The following is a 23208-nucleotide window of genomic DNA, read 5'->3' as shown; positions in this document are numbered from 1 at the left end:
CAAGATATACATGCAACGTGCTTGCACAAATTCAGATTGGAAGAGTAAACGCCAAATTGTTTATAGTAAAGTACTCGGGACATAACAATTAAATCTAATTTCTATTCAGTCAAGAAAGGAAGATGCCTGCGTTTAAAAAAAGTAAACTGGCATTTTATTCAACTTAACATCTTTCATCTCCAACACAATTGTTGTATGCGATCAAAGTTATTCTGCAAATGATGAATCTGAAGAATCGTAAAATAGGTGATAATAAAACAATCGTCTGTATATAAACGCATTTTACTGGTTATATTGTGCACAGTACCTCTTTCTAGGGTGACTTGAGGCGCGCAATAAAGAAATAAATATCAATAATATACAATACAAACAGCAGAGGTCCTAAAAGACACCCCTGAATACAGCACCTTAATCTGACTGCGATCCTTTAATCAGTACACGTTATCACCGCCCCTGTAAATACCATTTAGACCAGTTAAACCTTCAGTGTTATCTAAGGTATAGTGTAACATGGCTTGGTAATGCCTCTCATATTTCAAAATGTTTTCGTTGCTCATATTTAACGGTAGGCTAGGTGACCCAAGTAGCACACATTACGTGGCCCACCTGGGGCCCGTATGGGCAAGTTGGGCTTGGGCAACCACGGTAACACCCATGAGGGCCCCTTTTAGGGATCAAGCGGGCCTTGCTTTTTCCATCTGTGCATCATATAGGCGTGGAAAGGGCTAACTGAGCACATATTTCCACATCTGGCCCTCAAAGGTCCCACTCGGGGAATTTTAGGGCCGATGCAAAGAAAATTTGGGTTTTGTGCAGAACAAACCCTGGCTAATCTAATTAGGGCTGCCCACACAAAAGCGCAATAGGTCCCGCATGGGCCGCGGCAGGGGTAAATACGGGTATGCCTGGGCATTGCCTACATGGGACCCTTGAGGGGGACTCGAGGGAAGGTCAAACGAAAATGTAGGCTTCATGCAGAAAATTCCCGGGCTGCCCCAAATGGGGCTGCCCACAAAAATTCCGCATGGCCTGTAGCGGGGCAGGAAAGTGCACATTCCCGCTTCTGCCGGCATCGGTCTCTTGCGGGGCACTTTAGGGCACATCTGATGCAAATGTGGGCCTAAAGCGAACAGTAAATGGGTTAGCCCAAATGGGGCTGTCCACTCAAAACCTGAATAGGTTCCGCGTGGCTTGCATCTGGGCTGAAAAGCGGGCATGCCTCCACGCCGCCCGCATGGGTATTTCTTGGGTTAATTGCGGGCAAATGCTACATATATTCGTACTCTATGCGGTAAAAATAAGATAAGCCCAGTTGAGGCTGCCCAAGAAAGGCCGCAGTAGGTCCCAAGTTGGCCGTAGGCGAGCTTACCGCTCTGAAACGTGTTCACCCTATATTTCAGGCACCATTGTTTTATGTAATTTATCTTATACCGGCCGCAAATTGCATCTTCTGGATTTTTCACATAACCATTCCAAGCATATCCATGCCATGAATAAAGACTATCTAATTTCACTCGAAAAACTACGTTACTTATGCAGTATTGGCAGAAAATATGCAGCAGTAACTGTTCCGCTTTACGAGTATCTACTGGCCTCAAACGTTTTCCTGCGCCATTATTATTCTACATACACCACCGAAATAAATATTCAGACCAACATTTGGGGGGTGATGTGGGCCAGCCCATATAATTGTAGTATTGGGAATAAATTTTTGTATATTACTGAGTGTCGAATACAAGATAAATAAATAGTGCTCAACGTTTCACACTTGATGATTAACGAAACTTGGGCAGCCCTTAAAATACCAGATTCAACCATTGAGGTCAGCACGTGGGCGAGCCCGAAATGAAGTGACCTCCGCAAAGCCCGCGCCGGAACAATTCAGGTATTGGAGAGATTAATTTACTCGACATAAAAATTGAAACATTGATCTATGGTGCGGCACTGCCTTAATAATAGTAGGACCCATTATTGATTCTGGTATGCTGCTCATATTCAGCTATCTGGGCTGAATGCGGGCAGCCCTATTTGGGCTGCCCATACAGATACAGATTGGGACCAATTGCGGCAAATTTGCGCAAGTGTTTCTCTTCATTTTGGATAACAGTGTCTGAAAAATACTGCAGCAAAGTGCCTAGCATAATAATCTGTCAATAAAATAAACACCAAACCAGCGGTTAGTGCTAATACTTACTGGCCCACCTGATTTTGTTTTTACGCGCGCACACTAACGTCGAGTCCTGGAATTTCAATATAACGAAAACGTTTATTATTACGTACTTCTATCCTAAGCGTATTCAGCAGCTTGAGGCTGTTGATTGCGGCCTTTATAAAACACTTATACAACACATCTTGCCACAATGTTCTTCATAAAAGGGATTCTATCCTGTATATCTTGATGCGGTAGTGATAAAGATTTGACATTATGAAACTCTCGTCTGGAACACTGCATGGGGTGAAAGTGAAAAATCCCTAGATTTCCTCTGGAAGCTGCTCATTAGCAGGCTACAAGTCCGAGCACTGATTGGTTGTCTCATTGAATGACGTCACAAGAGCGCGGGACAAGGCCCATTTTTCGAATCTGCCCTTTATTTCCGCCGCCCCAGTTCAGGTGCTTCAGATATAAGATAGCAGATACCGGGGCCGGCAAACATCTTTTCTTTCCTTTTGTACATACAATAAATAACCACTACATCTCGGGAGCTCAGATCGGGAGCTCAGATGCTCCCATGACCGCAGATAATGAGTCGTAATTCTCTAGGCCATCAAGAACTCGTACAGATTAGTAAAAGCGGGGCTTTATACGTTGGTTTGATGGCGTTCCACACAATGTGATAGCTGGCGACTGCAAGGTATTTAGTATACGAGAAGTATTGGAGATTTATTTAATGAATTGTTCATTAGTATGCAGCAGAGTGTATGTTACATGAATTATAAGGCCGCCGGCACGATCCATTTAGTATGTTGCGTTTGTATTCACAACGGAAGCTTAACTCTTCTCCCAATTTTGGTCAGGTCGTATAAAAAACGTGTTCTAAAACAAAAATTATTCTTGTTTGCTTTTATCTGAGCTCTGCGATAACCGGTCGCAATTCACAATGTATCTCGAAGTTTGATCTCGAAATCAGACATGTATAATTTTAGCTTTACGAATAGATTTCCTATGACATTTCTTTACACCCCGAATTAATGAGGCACTTTGACCCTTTGGCAAAATCTAGTAGGCTGATGTACCACTGTAATCATAGTTTTTGCCTCTAATTGATTCTTGTCAATTGAATTGTCGAAATATCTAATAGTCGAACACGATATTAGCGAACTATCTAATGGTAAAGATGAAAATCAGTTTAGATATTTTCGAGAGATTACGAACGTTTCCAGTTCTCGCATTCAATAGACATGTGAAACACAGAGATCCATCTCTTAGCGCTCCCAGGACTACGCTCACCGTTTTGGATCGCTCAAGCAAACGAAACCGCTGCTCTGCTCTGGGTAAACAAGACACGCTTCGTGTGAAAAATTTAGTACAGATACAATGTTGCGCTGCGCTAAAAACTGTGTGTGAATGCTATGGTGCGTGTGGAAACCATGCATCGGTGAAACTTGCGAATATTATTTTATTACTGAGGGCGAACGTTCACCAAACTCATTGCGATCTGGGACGTGTAAACACGCGGTCCAATACACAGAGTTCGCTCCGTGCGTTGAGATTCCACGAACCTTTGCAAACCGATAGCGTTAGAAAAACGATGCTGAATAAAATTTTTGCTATTTTGAAATAAGAGAGCAGCTAACCCGCCTGTAAATAAATCTGGCATTGCCCGTTCTCTCCATCGGATGTAAACGCCCTACAACGTTTTCTTTTTTTTTTTTTTTACCGGATTATGCCATTACTGCTCAAGCTTACAATCCAGAGCGAAAAAAAGCGTTGATTATGTCCTAGAAAATTGGGGCCGTACGCTCACAGAGTGCTCCAGCCATAAACCCAGATTGCTCACGCCGCGCGGTGTTAGGTGTGCTCACAACCAAGCGCCCATCTGTTCATACCTAGTTCGCTTTGTGTCCATCACGAAGAAACTGATGTGCGGTGTTTCATTTCTCCATGGTTTCTGCAATCGCTATTCACACTGGCAAAGTTCGGTAAAAAATTGGTAATTAGTTATTTTATTGTGTCGGACTAAAAGAAACGCGTTTCAAATTATGACAGTATGCTGAAAACGTCTCTAGTGATAAACCTTTTTTGTTGGTAGAAGCGGCGACGGCTTGCACCGCTACAAAGGCATTCCAGCTTTGTACAACCATAAACGAATTAAATTTAGGAAGCCACTAAATCATGCGCGACTTCACACCCAGCTACAGACATGGTTTATTCCTAACACCAGCTGCTTTATGCTATTTTGATCAACGCGATTTGCATGGCAGTAGGGCAAGCCGCTACAATATCGCAACTAGGAATTCAATCAAAGAAACTAATACGACGTTGGTTGCTATGTTCTGAACAACATCCGCCTAGCCTTATAATTAGGCTACACAGCACAAACCAAGACAGCTAACTCACCAGTCTCTGTACTCCGGCACACTTGTCGGGCCTCTTACCACTGCACCAGCCCAGCACCTAGTGAAAAATCCCAAAGCCCGTACAAAAAATTTGCATGGCACACTGTACTCAAAGGAATATTATTCACGAGCCAGGCTCCGGTCCGAATCTCAGGAATGATTGTACTGCAGTACACGTGGTCGTGTACACAAAAGTATACCGTGCGCAAAAGTCGTTCCAGTCAACACATGTGCAAGCAGCGTAAGAAAAAAAAAGCTTATTTCCTTGCCAGAATTTTCGTCCATTTGAGAATAAACATTGATGATAATGCTCGGAGATGCAGCCAGCCAAAATGCGCGCATTAAAACGAAAACGGGACAGCTATGTTTTTACGCACATGCCGTGTACACGCCTGCCATCATCAACGCTAATCTTCAAGCGAAGCAAAAGACCTTGTAGAAAGAACGCCGGCTACCAATAAACGACGGGAGAGAACCTACCATAGGAGAACGATAAGCAGTAAAAACAGCACTTCAGCTCATAATGATTCTGATAATTCTTTTGGTGACAGTTTCCCTGTTTCCAAAAAAGCACGCACAGCACGTAATTTATGACTGACGACATTACGACGACGTGACTGCTTGGTCAAACCAAGATGTCGGCCACAACTGCAGCCACGTAGTTTCAGACCACCAAGTAGTTTCGCATATCGTCTATTGAATGCACATGTTGTCGGAAACTATTCAGAATTTGTTTTTTCGGCTAATGTAGATCATTTTCTTGCGTTGTATGAAAGCATAGGTCTTTTCATCTAGAATGAAAGCCTATTGAGCGCAAATATAATATTTGCACGCACAATATGTCTTACAATTACCATTAAGTCCCTAGACGGTGTTGAATGCAGCTGCTCAAAGGTTAGGTTCTGCAGGAGCATAAAGTCGTCCTCCCCACGATTAGTTTCATCCTCACCATCATTATCCTTTCTGCATTGCAAAGACCTCGCCATTTCTTCGTTCCCTTGCCACCTGCGGGCGCCTAATTCTCGCAAATATTCCAATCGCTTCCGTCCGCTCAACTTTCTGTTTTCTGCCCGTATGATCGCCTTCCTTTGAAGTCCAGTTCTTTAGTCCAGCTACATACGTGAGCAAATGAACGTGATGTAGTCGTCTCGTTCACCTCTTTTTAAAACCTCTGTGCCTCCTGAAAGGTATGGAATGAATTGGAGAAGTGGAAAGTATGACCGCAAGAATATCCTTAAGAGCTCTCCGTGTAGACACTCTGAATAATTGCAGCCATGTAACATATAAGACAACCATGGTATATTGGCGTATCCACACGCATCTCTAATAGCACACTTTATGCTAGTTGTTCTTTGTTTACACAGTCCAAAGTTCTAAGAGAAGGTTAAGTGGCTTCAGAATTATTTAAGCCCCAGGGCAATGTTGGGGGCTACGGCGGACATCCGGCAAGAGGCGAACTGCGTCAGTAAAATCGGTTATTAACTAAACATGACAATTATAGTTTTTGTTCATTTTAGGGGATACGCTCTTTTGCAGAATCAGAGCTTGTGTTGTGCGCTATAGAAACGCAGGTATCTCGCCTTCCAAATACGTTACCCGAGCAAAAAACAAAAACAAAATGAAACGTACCGCTCCCTTACGTCCAACAGAACTCACCCTGATGGCGGATTCACACAGTACCACAGCGCGAGTGGCGTAAATAGTTCCACCAAAACATTTTGTCACTTTGCTGGTATCACCCAATAGGCAGCGCGCTGCTTTTTTTGCTTCTACCACTGCCTGGTTGATAGCCGCCCGTTCGGTACCCAATTCGCGCAGTCATTTCGCCAGCAGTCTGGCATCAAAGTGTTCATTCGCCGAGCTATACACACTGGATGCCCCCGCTGTCGCTGTGTTATGACAAGAAGTCATCTCTCAGGCGGATGTATGCGAACCTTGTAAAGCGGGATAGAATTTTTAAGCATTTTTATTCTTGGAGGACAAGCTGCAATCCTGACAATACCCCCCCCCCCCCAGCATACGTCCTACAATAAAATAATAAAAATTTATCTAACGCATGCATAGGTAATCAGCAAAACAATTCATCCATCCTGCCTCGTACCTTGGGTCCGCCCTCCAAAATAACGCTAGAGCTAAACGAGAGGCAAATTCATTAGTGGTTTTTTAATAATTGGAATTTGTAGAAAAAAAGCACCCGGTTTGTAAAAAAAGATTTATCCGTTTTTTATAAGCGAGGTTCGCACTCGTGCGAGCGGGGGGCTAGAACATAGAACGCTAGGCAATCATTTGGCCATTGCGACGAAGTCTCTACAACTGCGTTGGGGGCCAGCTACTGGCACCGACAGGGAAGTGCACTGCCCGGATAGGAATAGGAAACGCGGTGTTTGTTGGCAGCTTCGTTATTCTCCGTGACTGTTGCAAAGATCTCATCTTGGGCATGGACTTTCTGCGTCTTCATGGGGCTGTAATCAGCATTCGTGACAGCGTCGTTGCCTTCACCAACAATCATGAAGACCTTGGTTGTGCGGAAGTACCACTGATGCCCTTACGCGTCGCCAATGAGACAGTGACATTACCTCCGCGATCATGCTCTCTTGTTGAAGTGAAGTGCGACATGGCGCATACCGGCGATGGTATCGCCGAAAGGGCAGTCGCCCTGATACTAAGCCGAGGTGTTTCTATAGCTCGAGGGCTAGTCAACTTGACCAATGGACAGACCGAAGTGCTGCTGACAAACTTCAGCGACGAGCGTCAGCAAATTCCGAAAGGCACAACTGTGGCCTTCTTCGACAGCATCCCAAAGGCGCAGCACTGCTTCTCACTGCAACAGGAAGGATCAATGTGCAAGACGCCCGTAACCATCGTCGATGTGAGTAAAAATTTGTCTTCTTCAGAACGGGACCGTCTTTTGGATCTCATAGATCAATTTCGAGACTGCTTTGCTTCCGAATCGCGGATCGGCCAAACGCCTTTGACAAAACATCGAATCATCACGGATGACTCGATTCGCCCGATTCGACAAAATCCTTACCGTGTAGCTCCGAAAGAACGTGCAGCCATTCAGCGCCAGGTGGCCGAAATGCTTAGAGACGACGTTATCCAGCCGTCACAGAGCCCCTGGGCTTCCCCCGTGGTACTTGTTAAAAAGAAGGACGGCAGCTTACGATTTTGCATAGATTACCGCAAGCTCAACCAAGTAACTAAAAAAGACGTGTACCCTCTTCCTCGCATCGACGATTCCCTTGATCGCCTACGAAATGCACGTTACTTCTCATCAATGGACTTGAAAAGTGGATATTGGCAGATAGAAGTAGACGAGAGAGATCGGGAGAAGACAGCATTCGTCACTCCCGATGGATTGTACGAGTTTAAGGTCCTTCCGTTCGGTTTATGCTCAGCACCAGCAACATTTCAGAGGTTGATGGATACTGTGCTCTCGGGACTTAAGTGGCAAACATGCCTGGTGTATCTTGACGACGTGATTGTATTTTCGGCCACATTTGAAGAGCATCTACGCCGTCTGCTAGCTGTATTTCAGGCCATACGATCTGCGGGCCTCACACTAAAACCCGAGAAGTGCCACTTCGGGTACGAGGAGCTGCAATTCTTAGGTCACGTCGTTAGCCAAGAAGGTGTCCGGCCTGATCCTGAAAAGCTCTCCGCAGTCGCCAAGTTCCCGACACCTACGGACAAAAAGACATTGCGGCGTTTCCTGGGTCTTTGCGCCTATTACCGCCGGTTTATTGCTGGTTTCTCACGAATTGCCTGGCCATTAACTTCGCTGACGCGTGACAATGCTGTCTTTCACTGGGGTGAAGAACAGGAACAAGCGTTTAATGAGCTGCGGAGACGTTTACAAACACCACCTGTCCTGGCGCACTTTGATGACGACGCCCCTACACTGCTTCATACGGATGCCAGCAACGTGGGCTTAGGTGCTGTGCTGGTGCAGCGCCAGGGTGGTGTCGAAAAAGTAATTGCTTACGCCAGCAGGACCCTATCTAAAGCAGAAGCGAACTACTCGGCAACCGAAAAAGAATGCCTTGCAGTGGTATGGGCGGTTATGAAGTTCCGCCCTTATTTGTACGCTCGCCCCTTTCAAGTCGTTAGCGACCATCACTCGCTCTGTTGGCTGACGAATCTAAAGGACCCTTCAGGGAGACTCGCGCGTTGGAGCCTTCGATTACAAGAATTCGACATGGCAGTTATTTACAAATCTGGAAAAAAGCACGCGGATGCTGACTGCCTTTCGCGAGCGCCGGTCGAACCTTTTACTATGACCGATGAAGACACTGCATTTTTAGGTGTCATAGATGACGCAACGCTTTCCCAACAGCAGCGAGAAGACCAGGAATTGCTCCCTCTTATTGATTTCTTGGAAAAACGAACTGCCGTTGTGCCTAAGATTTTCACCCGAGTAATCTCTTCATTCTTTATTCGCAACAACGTGCTTTACAAGAAGAACTTCCGCCCTGGGGGAAACAGTCATCTACTCGTCGTCCCATCTGTTCTCCGCAGTGAAGTTCTGCAAGCGTGTCACGACGAGCCAACCGCCGGTCACCTAGGCTACACCCGCACGTTGGCTAGAGTCCAGCACGGATACTACTGGCCAAAACTGCCTGCGACAGTGAAACACTATGTACGTACGTGCATAGACTGCCAGCGCCGTAAGACACCCCCTGTAAAACCAGCTGGCCTACTCCATCCTCTTCAAGTGCCAACAACACCTTTTAAGCAAATCGGCATGGACCTCCTGGGACCATTTCCGACGTCGACAGCCGGAAATAAATGGATAATTGTCGCCACCGATTATCTAACCCGCTACGCGGAGACCAAGGCTCTGCCAAGGGGTACCGCCGCTGAAGCAGCTCGGTTCTTCGTGGAGAACATTGTCCTGAGGCATGGCGCTCCGGCGCTCATTATAACTGACCGAGGAACTGCATTTACGGCTGAACTTTTGGAGACCGTTCTCCGCCTCAGTGGTACCAGTCACCGTAAAACTACAGCCTATCACCCCCAAACCAATGGGTTGACGGAACGCCTCAATAAAACCATTGCAGACATGCTTTGCATGTACGTTGACGTGAACCACAAGAATTGGGACGAAATTCTTCCCTACGTCACGTTCGCCTACAATACGGCACGCCAAGACACCACTCGTATGACACCATTCAGCCTCCTTCACGGGCGACCAGTAACAACTATGCTGGATGCAATGTTGCTCCCGAATGCCGACACCGACGATCTCGATCAGGACGCCGAGGAAATCGCTCAGCGTGCAGAGGAAGCCCGCCAACTAGCGCGTGTGCGGATCAAGAATCAGCAAGAGCATGATGCACGACGCTACAATCATAGACGCCGACATGTCATGTACGAACCTGGCGACAAAGTGTGGATCTGGACGCCTATTCGCCGCCGTGGACTCTCCGAAAAACTATTGCGGCGATATTTCGGGCCATATCTTGTTCAGCGACGTTTAACCGACGTCACTTATGAGGTGGTGCCAGACGGGGTGTCGACCTCGAAGCGGCGCCAGCAACAAGCCGACGTCGTCCACGTTGTACGCATGAAGCCGTACAACTCGGACTGACCTTGACCCCCTACTCCCTTTTATGCTCATCGGGACGATGCTTCCTGAGGAGGGGGGCAAATGCCGCATAGAAGACGACGCCAAAGATGATGACTGGGCCACACAAGCGCGAGCCTGGAAGAGAAGGAAGTTGGAGCGCAAGACTCGTCCAGGTTGATTTATTAAACCCGTCCTATCTTTGGGTCCTCCTTGGCGTTCAATCGAGACGTGACAATATACTGGTAGCTATAGAGTTGCAATGATCTGCAAGGGTCAACAAACCGGTCTTTCGCATGGAGTTTTCAGTCTAGAACTCCGCTCATGCTGTAGACCTCGCCAAAACATTCCTCAGCTGCGCCGTCAGTACACTTTTACACGGCCGCAGATATCCGACACCGTAGAAAACACATGGTAGAAGGACGACTTAAGCCTTCTCCCCTGAACAATTTAAAGATTACGCCTACTATAATTTGAGACATATTCAAGAATGTGCGATGACAATAATTTCACGACATATCCTTCAAAGCAGTCATCTAAGTACTCTTTTGGCTCGAGATCCAGTATATTCGGTACACGGTAGGAAAGGAAACGCATTTTTTAAAAAAACAAGAAGTGAATCTGTAGTTGCGCATTCAATAATGTACGCGTTGTAGAGATCCCATGTGCGCTTAAAGACAGGAACCGGCAAATAAAACGGTTTAACACTTCATTGTATTTGCATGCGGGCTTGCATACATGAGAGGGTTTGTCGATTGCTCTGCTTTTGCGTTGTTAATCTCATAAAGTAGGCGGCTCCTTCTAAGGCATTTCACTGTAACTTCACAAGCACAGATTTTTCCAGCACTGCTTCAAAGAAACTGCATATATTTTATAAAGGACGTGCAAGCTTTAACCGTACCGCCTAGGTGTTGGTTAAAAAATTCCACGTATTTCATGCCCGTCTTTGTAGTGACTTCAAAATAAGCTTGAAAAGCAGCACTCCATTCTTCAAGGCTTCTCTTGTGCTGAGAACGTCTTAATACGATTTCCTTCAGTGCATCGGGCGGCTTCGCTTTATGATGTGGTTCTTGAATTCCAGGCCTCCCGAAATCAGATTGATCTTTGTTCAAACACAAGCACTCGATTCAACTTGTTCTGGGAGATCCTCCTGTTTCTGACTGCAGCCTTCTGTTTTTGCATGCCTTTCATTTTGCTTCAATGTTTTGCTTTACGTTTGAGCTCAGGCTACACCGGTCTTCATTCAATGCATAAAGACGGTAGCATAGTCGAAACACCGAGAATGTTTTCTAATCATTTTACGGGAAACTAAGGCGAGCAATCTTTTCACTGGGATCCAAAATTTGTTTTCTCTTTAATTTACGAAATTGCAAACCCTGCTACGTCTGCGTGCCAAACTGAATAAAGGTTTCGTTTATCAAATGAATAGCTGAATTATTTGAATAGCGAAATATTTTAGGGCATTTAAGAAAACGGAAATATACCGGGTGCTTTTCTTGACAGTTTACAGGCAGGTATTTTAAACGCGGTGAGAGATAGGTCGTACGGTTTCTACAGGTGGGTTGTAGAGTATGGCGCAGAATATATGCCAGATAGATCTCAGTAATTAAATAAATATTAACTAAAACTAACCAATTAAATTTGTACATTTGATTTAGGGGACAACGCGTTTTCAGCAATTACAGTTCCTTATATTTTTAAATAATTTATTTCAACGTATTCAACCTCAAATATATTCATTCTTAAGTCAATAAGGTTGGGTTCCCGCAGCGCAAATATTTAAATTGGCAGCGCGCGTTAGGTCTATTATTGTGGACGAAATTTTCTTCCACGGCATATAATGGACAGTGGCTTCCGTAACAAGGCGAAAGCCTCAAGGCTCATACATGTTGTCGACAAAAAGCTGCCCGCGCGGGCAGCGCATCTGATTGGTTGATAGAGAAGTGACGTAACAGCCATCAGATTCGAAGCGACCAACCAAGAGTCTCATCTTTTCTAGCGTTCTTGCCACCTACAATCTCACACATGAACGCGCGTCAAGGAACGTCACGCGACAGGAGCGATGATGTACCGTCCAAAAGCGCACTTGTCAGAGAAAGTGTGACAGATACTGCACCTTTCCTTTCATGTAAACCAATTATAATTGTATGTAGCACAGCAAGAAACGCCGATAAAAGGCAAACGATGAGAGGTAAATGATAGGAGACGAATGGTAGGCTTTCACCCTTCTCCTCTTAAAAGACATCTAAGAGAGCGTCTAATTTTTGCCACGTTAAAGATCCCCAGGTGGTCGAAATTACTCCGTAGCCCTTCACTACGGCTCCTCTTTCTCTCTTTCCACCTTCACTCCCACCTTTCTCCCTTCCTTACGGCGCATTTGAGGTGTCCACAGACAACAAGTGAGACAGTTACCACGCCTTTCCCTTCCTATAAATCAATCTGTTTTTAATTTTTGCTGTATTAAATGTGTGAGCAACGTTAATGTAAACATAAGCTATGCGGGGAGCCAAATTTACCAGCCAAAACATGTTTGTAGTTTCGTTAAATATTTTCGAACGACATTGCCGATAGCCTAACTGTAAAAACAGAGCCAAGGTTTCCTATTTATGGCTTTTATTTTCTTCATATAATCCCCAAATTATAAAAGCAAAACACTTGATTACATAATTTTAGGTTACGCATCGCATAATCAGTGAGCTTTACTACCAATATAACGCCCGCTATGCTGCACAATCAGGGCGCTGACAATCTATGTCTAGACGCTCCAATCACTTTTGCGGAGGTCCGAGCAGAACTCAATCGCCTCAGGACGACTTCGGCGGTCGGGCCGGACCATATTTCAAATACAATTCTTAGGAATCTAGACGACGCTACCATTCATGCTCTTACCGACTAGTTTCAAGAATTTTGGGCCAGCGGTACCATCCCTCAGGAGTGGAAATGCGCTAATCTTGTGCCCATCCCCAAGCCGGGAAAATCACCAACCTTAGCCAACCTCCGTCCCATCTCTCTCAGGTCCTGTGTTGGGAAGCTGATGGAACACGTTATCCATACCAGACTCTCATGATACCTTGAAGACAACCATCTTCTACCAGACACAATGTTCGGCTTCCGACCTCATTCAGCGGCCCCGGACATTATGCTTCTTCTCCCTCATCATGTAGTCATGAGACGTACACTAGACACGTAAGTCATCGTCAGCCTCGATGTTGCCAAGGCATTCGACAACGTCCTCCATAAAGCGATTCTTAGACAACTTCAGGCTCTCGGTGTTGGACATCGCACATATGCTTACATCCAGAACTTCCTCACCGACCGCTCAGTGCAACTTAAAGCCGGCAAGGGAGATCCTTCCATCATCTCTCCGGTAAATCGTGGCACGCCGCAAGGCGCCGTACTTTCGCCGATGCTCTTTAACGTCGCACTGATTGGCCTGCCGAAGCTACTGGCCTACATCCCCCCCCCCCCCCCCGGCGTCACAGCACTTATGCTGACGATCTCACACTTTAGACCACGCGCGGCAGTGAAGGCCAGATTGAAGATACTCAACAGACCGCCATCGATCGGATAGGAGATTATCTAAGTACAGTTGGCCTCACCTGCTCGGCGACAAAATTCGAGTATATCATCATCTATTTTCCGGGACGACGCCCTCCGAAGATATTTTCTGACATCAACCTCCAAGTACAAGGAAACCCGATTCCTCGAACAGATAGCATCAGGATATTGGGCTTGCACCTACAGGCCAACGGCAGCAACAACATCACGCTCCAACGCATCGACCAGTCGGTGGTACAGGTCGGAGGCCTACTCACGCGAATCTCCAACAAGCATCATGACATGCGAGAGTCCAACACCCTGCGCCTCGTTCAAGCTTTCATCTGCTCCCGCATCACCTACTCTGGAAACTACTTACGTCTCACTCGTGCCAAAAGCGAACGGCTAAAGGCGTCCCTTCAAAAAAGCGTACAAGACGGCCCTAGGTCTTGTCATATCCACAGCTACCCATAAGCTCATGGCTCTCGGAATCTCCAATACCTTGAGCGAACTGATCGAAGCAACCCTTACCGCCCGCTATGAGCGGCTGTCACTCACACACGCTGGCCAAGAGGTGCTGCAGCAAGTTGGGATCTCCCCGCAGAGAACGGCCTCAAGTTACGCTGAACTTGCACCCGAATATCGCCTAAATCTCTGCTTTCCTCCCATTCCCAAACGGATGCCCCCGGAGGACGAGAGACAGGCCGACCGGGCTCGTCAATTCGACAAACGCTTCAGCGCACGTCCGGACGTCACGTATACGGACGCCTCTTACCATCCATCGAGGCCAGTGATGGTGGCGGGAGCTCTTGCCCCTCACCGCAGCTGGTACACAGCCTGCAGCATTCGCAATGCAGAAAAAGTCACCGCAGCTGAGGAGGTTGACATTGCGCTAGCGCCAGCCGACCCTAATACCAAATTCGTAATCAGTGATTCTCAACACGCTATCCACAACTACGATGCTGGCCGTATCTCTTGCCAGGTGTTACACATTCTACGTTCTACAGCACCTTCCTCCACATCTCGCTTACTTCTTTTGGCTCCCCACGAGTCGCTGATCGGAAACGCCCAGGCGCCCTCTTGCTCGATATCTCAGCTGCCGAGCCGAGAGTATGATCAGCCACCCTGCTTCCGCTGACACTAATATCTCACGCGCTTCTCTACTCACCACGTACACGGACATACTTCAGCACTACAGACTCTAAAGGTGCACATATCCTCCCGCACATCGCGATCTAGAGAGACGCGAAGCTGTCCAATGGCGCAAACTACAAATTGGCAGCTCCCCACACCCCCTCTTATACAGCAGTATCTTACCAGAAGAGATAGCCCCCATGTGTAAATACTGCTCAACTCCGGCCAGTTTTATACACATGGCGTGGACTTGTACACACTACAGCACAGACAACTCAAACACTTCAGAGACGTGGGAGTCTCTCCTGCGTACTTCCGAGCCAGCAGACCAACGCTGGCTTATCCAGCGCACGGTGGAGGCCGCGACATCCCAAGGGATCCCCGCCGACTTCCTCTAAGCCAGCGCAACCGGTCCTTTGACTGGTCCCCTGTTTTTGGGCGCAATAAAAGAGTTCACCAGCACCACACCTGAACACACTGTACCGACGTGTCTCTCGCAAGTTTAAAAAATTTGTCGTTAAGTAGTTGAAAAAAAAACACCCGGCACTTTACACTTTCTCGCCAAACTCTGAGAAAGGTTTAACTTTATAGACTTTCACGTCCCCATGCGATTCAGACGCCGCAGAGGAGGGCTCCGAAAATTAACTCACAGCACACGGGCGACCTGCTTTCCGCCTCCATGAAAAGCGGCCGCTGCGGCCGTGATTCGATCCCTCATCCCTCGGCACAGTAGTCGAGCGCCCTAAACGCTTCACCACTACTGCGGGGTAACCGCAGTTGTGTTGTGGGAAGGCATACAACATCACTTCCCCTTCTGGCTACACCGCAGCAGCGAGGGAGAAGTGCGCGGCCTCTCCTCGCCAGATCTCGTGGCTTCCTCCTTCTTCCCTCTCTTGTCTGCTCCTGCTGCGGCACGCGCTGGGTTGGCTAGGGGTGGCGGCGCCAGAAAGTGAGCGAGTGAGTGCGCGTGTGCGTGTTCGTGCAGAGAAGCGAGTGCGGACGGGATTCAATTATTGCACGTTAACTGGTGAGGATCACGTGACAACAAGGGTGTCGTAAAATCTACGTTACGGCTACAATCCTGATTTTCCTTGGCCTCTCCCCAATATTTTGTTTTAACTTTTCCCCGGCCTGTCTGCTGCTTTTTCTTTCTAACGTTTTTCCCTCGTCTGTCTGACATCCGATGGGGTGAAGGAGGAGTGGTTGCCTGGCTTACTGGCAGAAGCACGGTGGGAGGAAGCGTAGCGAATGCTGCGCACTTATTGTTAAAATGTATTCCCCCCCCCCCCCCCACCTACTTTTTTCTAAGCTCGTGCTTACTGGAGAAGAGGTTTCGGAGGGGTTTTAACCCCGCTGAAAAGCTCACTCCCGGTTGTTGTCGATTGGCGCGGAATTAGCGAGCTGCGCTCGCTTGCTCCTTCCCGCTTATCCTTGCGCGTGCCGCTCAGCACGTACACATTGAATAATTCGATCTTGTTAATACTATGCAATGTAAAACGGTGGAAACACGTGGCCTCAGCAGGTGTTTTTACTGGGCAAAAGCTTGTTGCGCTTGTTTAAGATGGCAAGCTTGGTGGCGAAAAGAAAAACAAACATGCATTTCATTTCTCATAATGTTCCTTCGCTCAAATTTGCTGAAAAACCGCTGAGGAAACTTGACTTGCTCTTCGCTGAGTTACTGTTGTTTTCATTTTTACTAACTTTCTGTGACCGCCACCGCATGACGTGCCCCTCCTTGAGTGACCATGTACGGAGTGCACGCGCGAAGAATAGTGTCAGAAATCGAGCAGGGAGCAGAGCTAAAGAAGGGGCCCGCCTACGCGATTACTTCATTTTGTTTTTCCTCTTTTCGGTTACAATGGCAGGTCCTCAAGCGGAGCTGAAACGGAGCGTTGGCAAAGTATTTTTAGGGGGAGCGAAGAAGAGCGTGATACCCACAAGCTTTGAGGTAGAAAACCTTCATGCACCAGATTCTCGAGACTGCCCATCTGCAACAGTAGGGAAAGGGGAGAAATATTAAAAAACAACAACAAAGTAGCATGTAAAAGAACCACAACGCCGGAGCGCCCTTTGCTAGTGGTTAAAAAAAAGTTTGCCCGAAAGAAGGCCTGCAGACGCCAAGTAGGCTCCTAGTACCCCACTCTCTCCACACGGTTTTCAAAGCGGCAAGGAAAAATCATAGAGGGAAAAAGTTCCAAAAAAGGCAAGGGGGACCAGAGCGGCAATACATAGCCGTGACGTGGCTCTACGTCACCCTTGTTGTCACGTGATCCTCGCCAGTTTTGTGCAATAATTGAGTCCCATTGCACACCGGACAAGCGAAGAGGGTGGGCCCGTCCACGACGCCGACGGACTGATAAAATGAACTCTGCATGTTGCACGATCAGGCGCGCGGCCGAGGAAGACCGACTGAGAACCTCGGCAATAAACCGTTAACCTTTCTGTCCTCGGTCTTCGTGTTGTTCCTTGGGTCCACCAGTGTGGTCTGAGCTAGCGAGTGGCGTTTGGCTCTGAGAGCGGAGCCGTAGCCCCGTAGGTAATCCCACAGTGTGTTTCGCAAAAGCAGGAATAATTCAAGCAATGAAAAAATATTCAATTTAATTAAACGGCCCCTTACAATAACTAGATCACGTTTCTCTAGTAATTCATGTATTTCACATTGTAAATTATGAAGTAGCCGGATGGACATAATTACAACTAAAATCAGTTTTGCACAAATATCTATTATTAGCAAAATCCGCACCCAAACGTAGGAGCGCATTCACGCCATTTCATGGCATTCATGACACTGACAATAAAGTGTGTCCCTCTAAAGTATGCCTGCGTTGAGCGTTGCGGCTAGGCCTAGCGCCTCCTTTATAGACATTATTGTTTCTTATAGCCGTACAATATTCTCATTTCCAGGACCGGCTGTTCCCATGGCACACATTCACATTTGGTATCGACCGTTGACACCATTGACACGTGCCGACACCGCAAGGCACCTTCGACTGATCGCCCGAAACGTGACTAGACAGTACCGGTATACGCCTTGAGGGTAGATGCCCGCTCGCACCACTTTGAGAAGTTACTTCAACTACAGGTTCCGATCGGCCTCCCCCGATGTGATGCTAAAATGTCTTGTTGCCTGTGGTGAGGAGTGGCGTTTGCAAACGCCTATTCCCATCTCATCGACATGGAAGACTGTCCAACATGTGAGCAGTGTGGGTGTGTTGAAACGATTGCGCACATAATTTGTGACTGCCCTCAGTTTGACCCCGAGCGTGCTTTCCTTGCTGCTACACTCCACCGCTTGGACTCTCGCGCTCTTACTGAAGCTCAGATTCCGGGCCCTTATATGACTCCTTCACCACAAAGAAATTCAGTGAAGGTGCTACTTAAGTTTTTAAAGGACTCGGGGCTATGTTCAAAACTTCAAGTCTACGCTCTTTACCCCTTTTCACTATAGATCTCGGAACATGGCATAGCTCCTTTCCTTGGCGCTCTTTGTTCCCTTTTTCTCCCTTTGTTTCTGTCCCCACGTGTAAGGTAGCCTGCTGGGCATCGCCTGTTTTACCTCTCGGCCTTTCTATTCTATTTTCCTTCTCTCTCTCGACCATCTACACAAAAAGCTTTCAGGGTGAGTATTTCTAGAAAAAGACATATCGTAACTATATTTCACGACATAAAAGGTTCACGACAAATCGATTAGGTATTTTTGCTTGCAAGCGGTATTAGCATGTTCTTTCATATGGTTATAAGATGTAGGTGTTGGTTAAGAAATAGCTGTGTTTGCCAGACAACATCTGCCAAATCTTTGCCGCAAATAAAATCACCCGCTTGTTGCTCAACGACCCCTTGTTCCACGGGTAATCAGTTTCTTCTCTCCTATATATCAAGTAAGTGTTCGGAACTCGCACGAAAGGCTACTAAGGCGTAACTTCGTTCTTGCTTAATATTGAGAGCCCGCTCCTCTTCACCTTGCTGAAAAAGGTGCATCTGTAACAGCGATATGTACTATATCACCGTTGTTAATATTTTACAATCTGCTGATCGTCTATCTACAGTTATTATTTTGTTATTATTCGAACAAGATAATAAATAATAACGATTTTGCTAGCCCCGGCACTTGTAAGCACCTCAGATGCGGCAAGCGGAAGTAAAGCGAACAAGAACGGTATTTTATTTTATTTATTACATTCTGCTAGCCTCAACGAGGCTGTTGCAGGATTGCCAGAAAAAAGCAGAGACACATAAGGGATTCACAGCATACACGAATCAACAAGGGTTAAATCAGCTTCAATAGACCTATCACAAGCAATAACCCAAAAGAAATTCAGAGACACAAATCATCGACAAAACGAAAAGAGCGCTTCGTTTTCAATCAAGGCTAGATAACTGCTAATCAAAGGCATTAAAAGATATTATATTAACATTATTATCAGGCAATGAATTCCATCTCGAATTTTTTGCGGAAAAAATGGCCTAAAAGTGTCGTTGCGTGTTTGATATTCAGTTATGTGATTTGAGTGTTGTGCCCTACATTTCATGTTGTCGAACAAAATAAGTACTGATTAGAGCCTATATGCCTAGTGCTGAGATTGAAAAAGTATAAATACAGTTTAGGTGAGTATTCTTTGCGCGAAAACTAATAGTCGGAAGTCCAGGTCGTCGGAGAAGTTCAGATGGGCAATCGAGGTGGCAATACTTATTAAAAACAAATCTTATAGCCTTGAGTTGCACTCCTTCCAGTTTAGAAGCCAAATTATTTGTGTGAGGAAACGATTATATTATGTTGTATTCAACGACTGGCCATGCAAAGGATGTATATGTAAGCAATTGGGTTTCAGATGAGGCGAATCCATTTAAACGCCTTAGTGGGCGAAGGCCTGTAAGCGATTTTGTTACTTAAGATACGCGCTTGTTTCACCTTAAATCCGAGGAAACAATTATTCCCAGGTATTTGCACTCGGTAACAGCCTGTAATATCGTGTCCTTATATTTGTAAGTGAAAGTTAATGGCCTTTGTTTTTTTTATACTTTGGTCACTACTGATTTATCTAAGTATTGTACCATTTGCCACTCGTCGTACCATGATGCTACATCTTCAACGGCATTATTTAACTGACTTTGGTGTTGTTGAGTAGTAATTTGTCTACAGATTATGCAATCATCGGCAAATATTCGCACTTTGATGCTTGTATCGTTGGTAATATCAGTTGTGCAGATTAGGAAAAGTGATGGTGCTGGTACTATGGCTTGCAGTACTCCTGATGTTACTTCAATGCTATCTGAGTGGTAGCCTTCGAAATGGACGAACTGCCCGCGGTTGGAAAGATAAGCCGTCATCAAGTTAGTGATTAGGTTAGTATCGAGAATGTGTCGCACTTTGAAAATCAATTTGGGTGGGACACATGGTCAAAAGCTTTTAAAGGTCAAGAAACAACATATCAGTTTGCCTGTATTTATCTATCACAGATGCTAAAGTATAGACGCTTTCAACCAATTGCGTAGTTGTGGCTAATCCCTTTCTAAATCCATAGAGAGACAGGGAAGATAGAAAGGGCAACAATAGTAGGGAGCGAATGAAAGAAATGGCAGGGTTAGTGCGTGTAAATTAGCGTACCAAATATAATATAATGCAAAGATATCGCAACAATGGTCTATTATTGACAGGTCAGCTGAGCAGCTGAGACGCTTTTCGGAGATTCAAAACGTTTTGTGTGCAAAATATAGCGCTGCCCGTCTGCTTTCTGCTTATTTTATCCTGGCTTCCAGCCGCTACACATCATGTCTAACTGTTGGGCGAGAATAGTCGCGTATGGCTACTAACCTTCGGCCACAGTGTCGGCCTTGTCTGTACAATGCACTGTATAATGTATAAAGTGTTTTTTTTTTCATCTCACCAGCGATGCCCCAGGCATTCCTAGCGCCACGTGACCTGACATGTGTTGATCATGTTAAGGCTGAAAAGTGCTACAGTGCCCGCATGACCACCTCCATGGCTCAATTCTTCGCAGTATAAACTGTGAGAGTGACCTCCGACCGCAGAGTACGAGGAGTACAGCTCTCCAAGGGACTTATCATCAGCCCTACCTTGACATGTCCACAAGCCCCAGTCCACCTCACAAGCGTCTTTCAGAAGAAATAATCGAAATCGACTTCGGTAAAAGATGTCTCAAAAGGCAAGCGCACATTTCCAACGATCGACCACACAGTTTCGCCTACACCCGGATCTACGTTGCATATAGTGACAACTAAATCTCTTGCCAAAAAGGTTACACAAATATACACAGCAGTCTCCTCCCAGCTAGGTAGGATGCATGTCTTGGAACAAGAGGTTTTTGTGGCGTCACAGCCTGGAAGAAGTTCAACACTACGGCTGTTTGGCTCTCGACTCCAACTAATGTGAAACACTACTCTGAAAAAATATAGTGGAACATCACTGTGGTGCACTACTGTGAAGGTTCTGCACTTCACGGAATGTTCGCCAGTGTTAGGCATTTCAGAAGTCGGCACAAAATTGTACACACAGGGTTGCGTTCACAACTGTGAGCATAGCGGTGAGGTAATTAAGTCGTGTGGATGCATGTGTGTCTCGAAGCAGTCAGTTCGGCTTGACAGCGGGCAGCCTTGAGTTACATAGGCGGCGTCTTGTTAAGATAGATCAAATTCGGTCCAGGTGGTAGTCGTAGAACTGATCAATGCTTTTTGTATGAGGTCAACAAAGAGTGGTGAAGAATATAAACACAGTCTGTCGGGAAAGAAGCAAAAGCTGTTCTTGTCGATCGCATGTGGCGTAAAGGGCGAAACATTAAGGCAAGGAGACTGATGATGATAAAATAGCACTCACGTTTCTAAAAAATGTAGCTCCGTGTGCCCAGCGGGAATACCCGGACCCGACAACGCGGTCAAACCTGTTATAGTCATGAAGCACCATCCTCGTTCCTTCCCGAGTGATTGACTAGGACATGGAGGTCATTCAAGAAGGCATCCTTAACAAGTCTTTCACGAGGGTTTGAACTGGGCCGACCCCCCCACCCCATCAATTACAGTGACGAACATTATAGTTGCCCCAGCTAGAATGGCATCCAGGTATTCCCGACGAACGCTAAAGAGCCATTCAAGATTAATATGTGATGGTCGAACACGATGACAAGGTTCTTATTACCTTTGTTGACAGTGCTCCCTTCTGTAGACTGTTAATGAAACGCCGGTTCTTGACATCGTCCAACGCCGTAGAAAAAAGGCTGTGCAGTTGCAATGGACCAAAACAGGGCGACTGGTACTTGCTATTTCGGTTAATTGGTCAAGTGTTTTACTGTGACAGACATCACAAAGGATAACTGGCTGAAAAAATAATTGGATCACGGGATATTAAAGGCGCCTTACCTGTTTACCTGTCACACTGGTTACGTGACACCTGACCCGTACCGTAAGGGAAGGGAATGGAAAGTGGACCACCTGGGGAACTTTAACATGCGCTGACAGGGAACAGGTGGAGGTGGCGAAGGGTGCACTGATCCTGGCCCTGATGGGGCTGGTACAGGCAGGTGGCCGCTTGCGGTGGGTGCTAGCCTGCCACCGATTTTTATCTGCTCTTGGCATTCATTGCACCTGCCACCCCTTCGGTGGTGGACGATGGCTGTTGTTGCGGTGCGCGTCTTTCTATCTCTCTTCTTTTTTTGTCTTCTCTATTTTCTCTGCTGTCCACACGATTCAGCGGAGGTGGGTCAGCTACAGAGCCAGTAGCAGGCCCGTGCATTTTCTTTTCCTTCTTCCTACAGCCACAACAACATGCGCTGACATAGCGCAGCACACGGACGCTTCTTAGTTTCGCCTTCATCGAAACGCAGCCGCCGGTGGCTGGGTGCGATCTCGGCCGCGGGCGGCTACGTTTCAATGGAAGCGAAACGTAGAGGCGTCCGTGAGCACAGATGTTGCAGAGGTCGTCAAATGAGGAGAATAAATAAATAACACGGAGAGTGGGAGGACATCGACGTCGCTGGGACGCCCGTTGGTGGTTTATTCATCTGCTTGGCTGAAATTGAGATATCTGAACTCCCCTGAAAGGCATGAAATTTGTCCTTTCACTGCGACCATGTTATCCAGGTATAGCTAAGGCATACTGCGCAACGTTTTGGCAGTGTGTCGGCAGTGGTCGCTCCGCAACGCATCGCTAGAAGTCTGCTGTCTGGAGGTTCATACGATGCGGGCTCAGGTATCTCTAATCACTCACCGTCTCCCAATGTAGAGCCGCGGTCCAGTTGCATGCCTGAAGTGGTGCTGTGCTGCTATATATTGTGAAATGCCCGGTGTGCTGAAGGCAAACGGGTTATAATGCATTTCGTTGGCCAGGTTTGTTCACAGTGGGCCGCGGCCGGGCTGAAAAGTGGCCATGCCCCCACGCTACCCACACAGAACTCTTGGGGGGT

General features: G+C 46.6%; 1 long non-coding RNA gene and 1 pseudogene across 1 annotated transcript in view; one reads left to right on the top strand and one right to left on the bottom strand.

Moving 5' to 3' along the window:
• LOC146176845 (uncharacterized) overlaps nt 1-23208 on the bottom strand; it is a 156515-nt gene that overhangs the window by 91973 nt on the left and 41334 nt on the right. The gene's annotated exons all lie outside the window — the stretch shown is intronic.
• Nucleotides 13047-15192, top strand: LOC146176846 (uncharacterized; annotated as a pseudogene).

Source organism: Amblyomma maculatum, chromosome 10 (assembly GCF_055883805.1).
Source record: "Amblyomma maculatum isolate TAMU_Amacu chromosome 10, ASM5588380v1, whole genome shotgun sequence".
NCBI classification, from domain to species: Eukaryota; Metazoa; Arthropoda; class Arachnida; order Ixodida; family Ixodidae; genus Amblyomma; species Amblyomma maculatum.
This window is presented reverse-complemented; position numbering and strand designations above follow the sequence as displayed.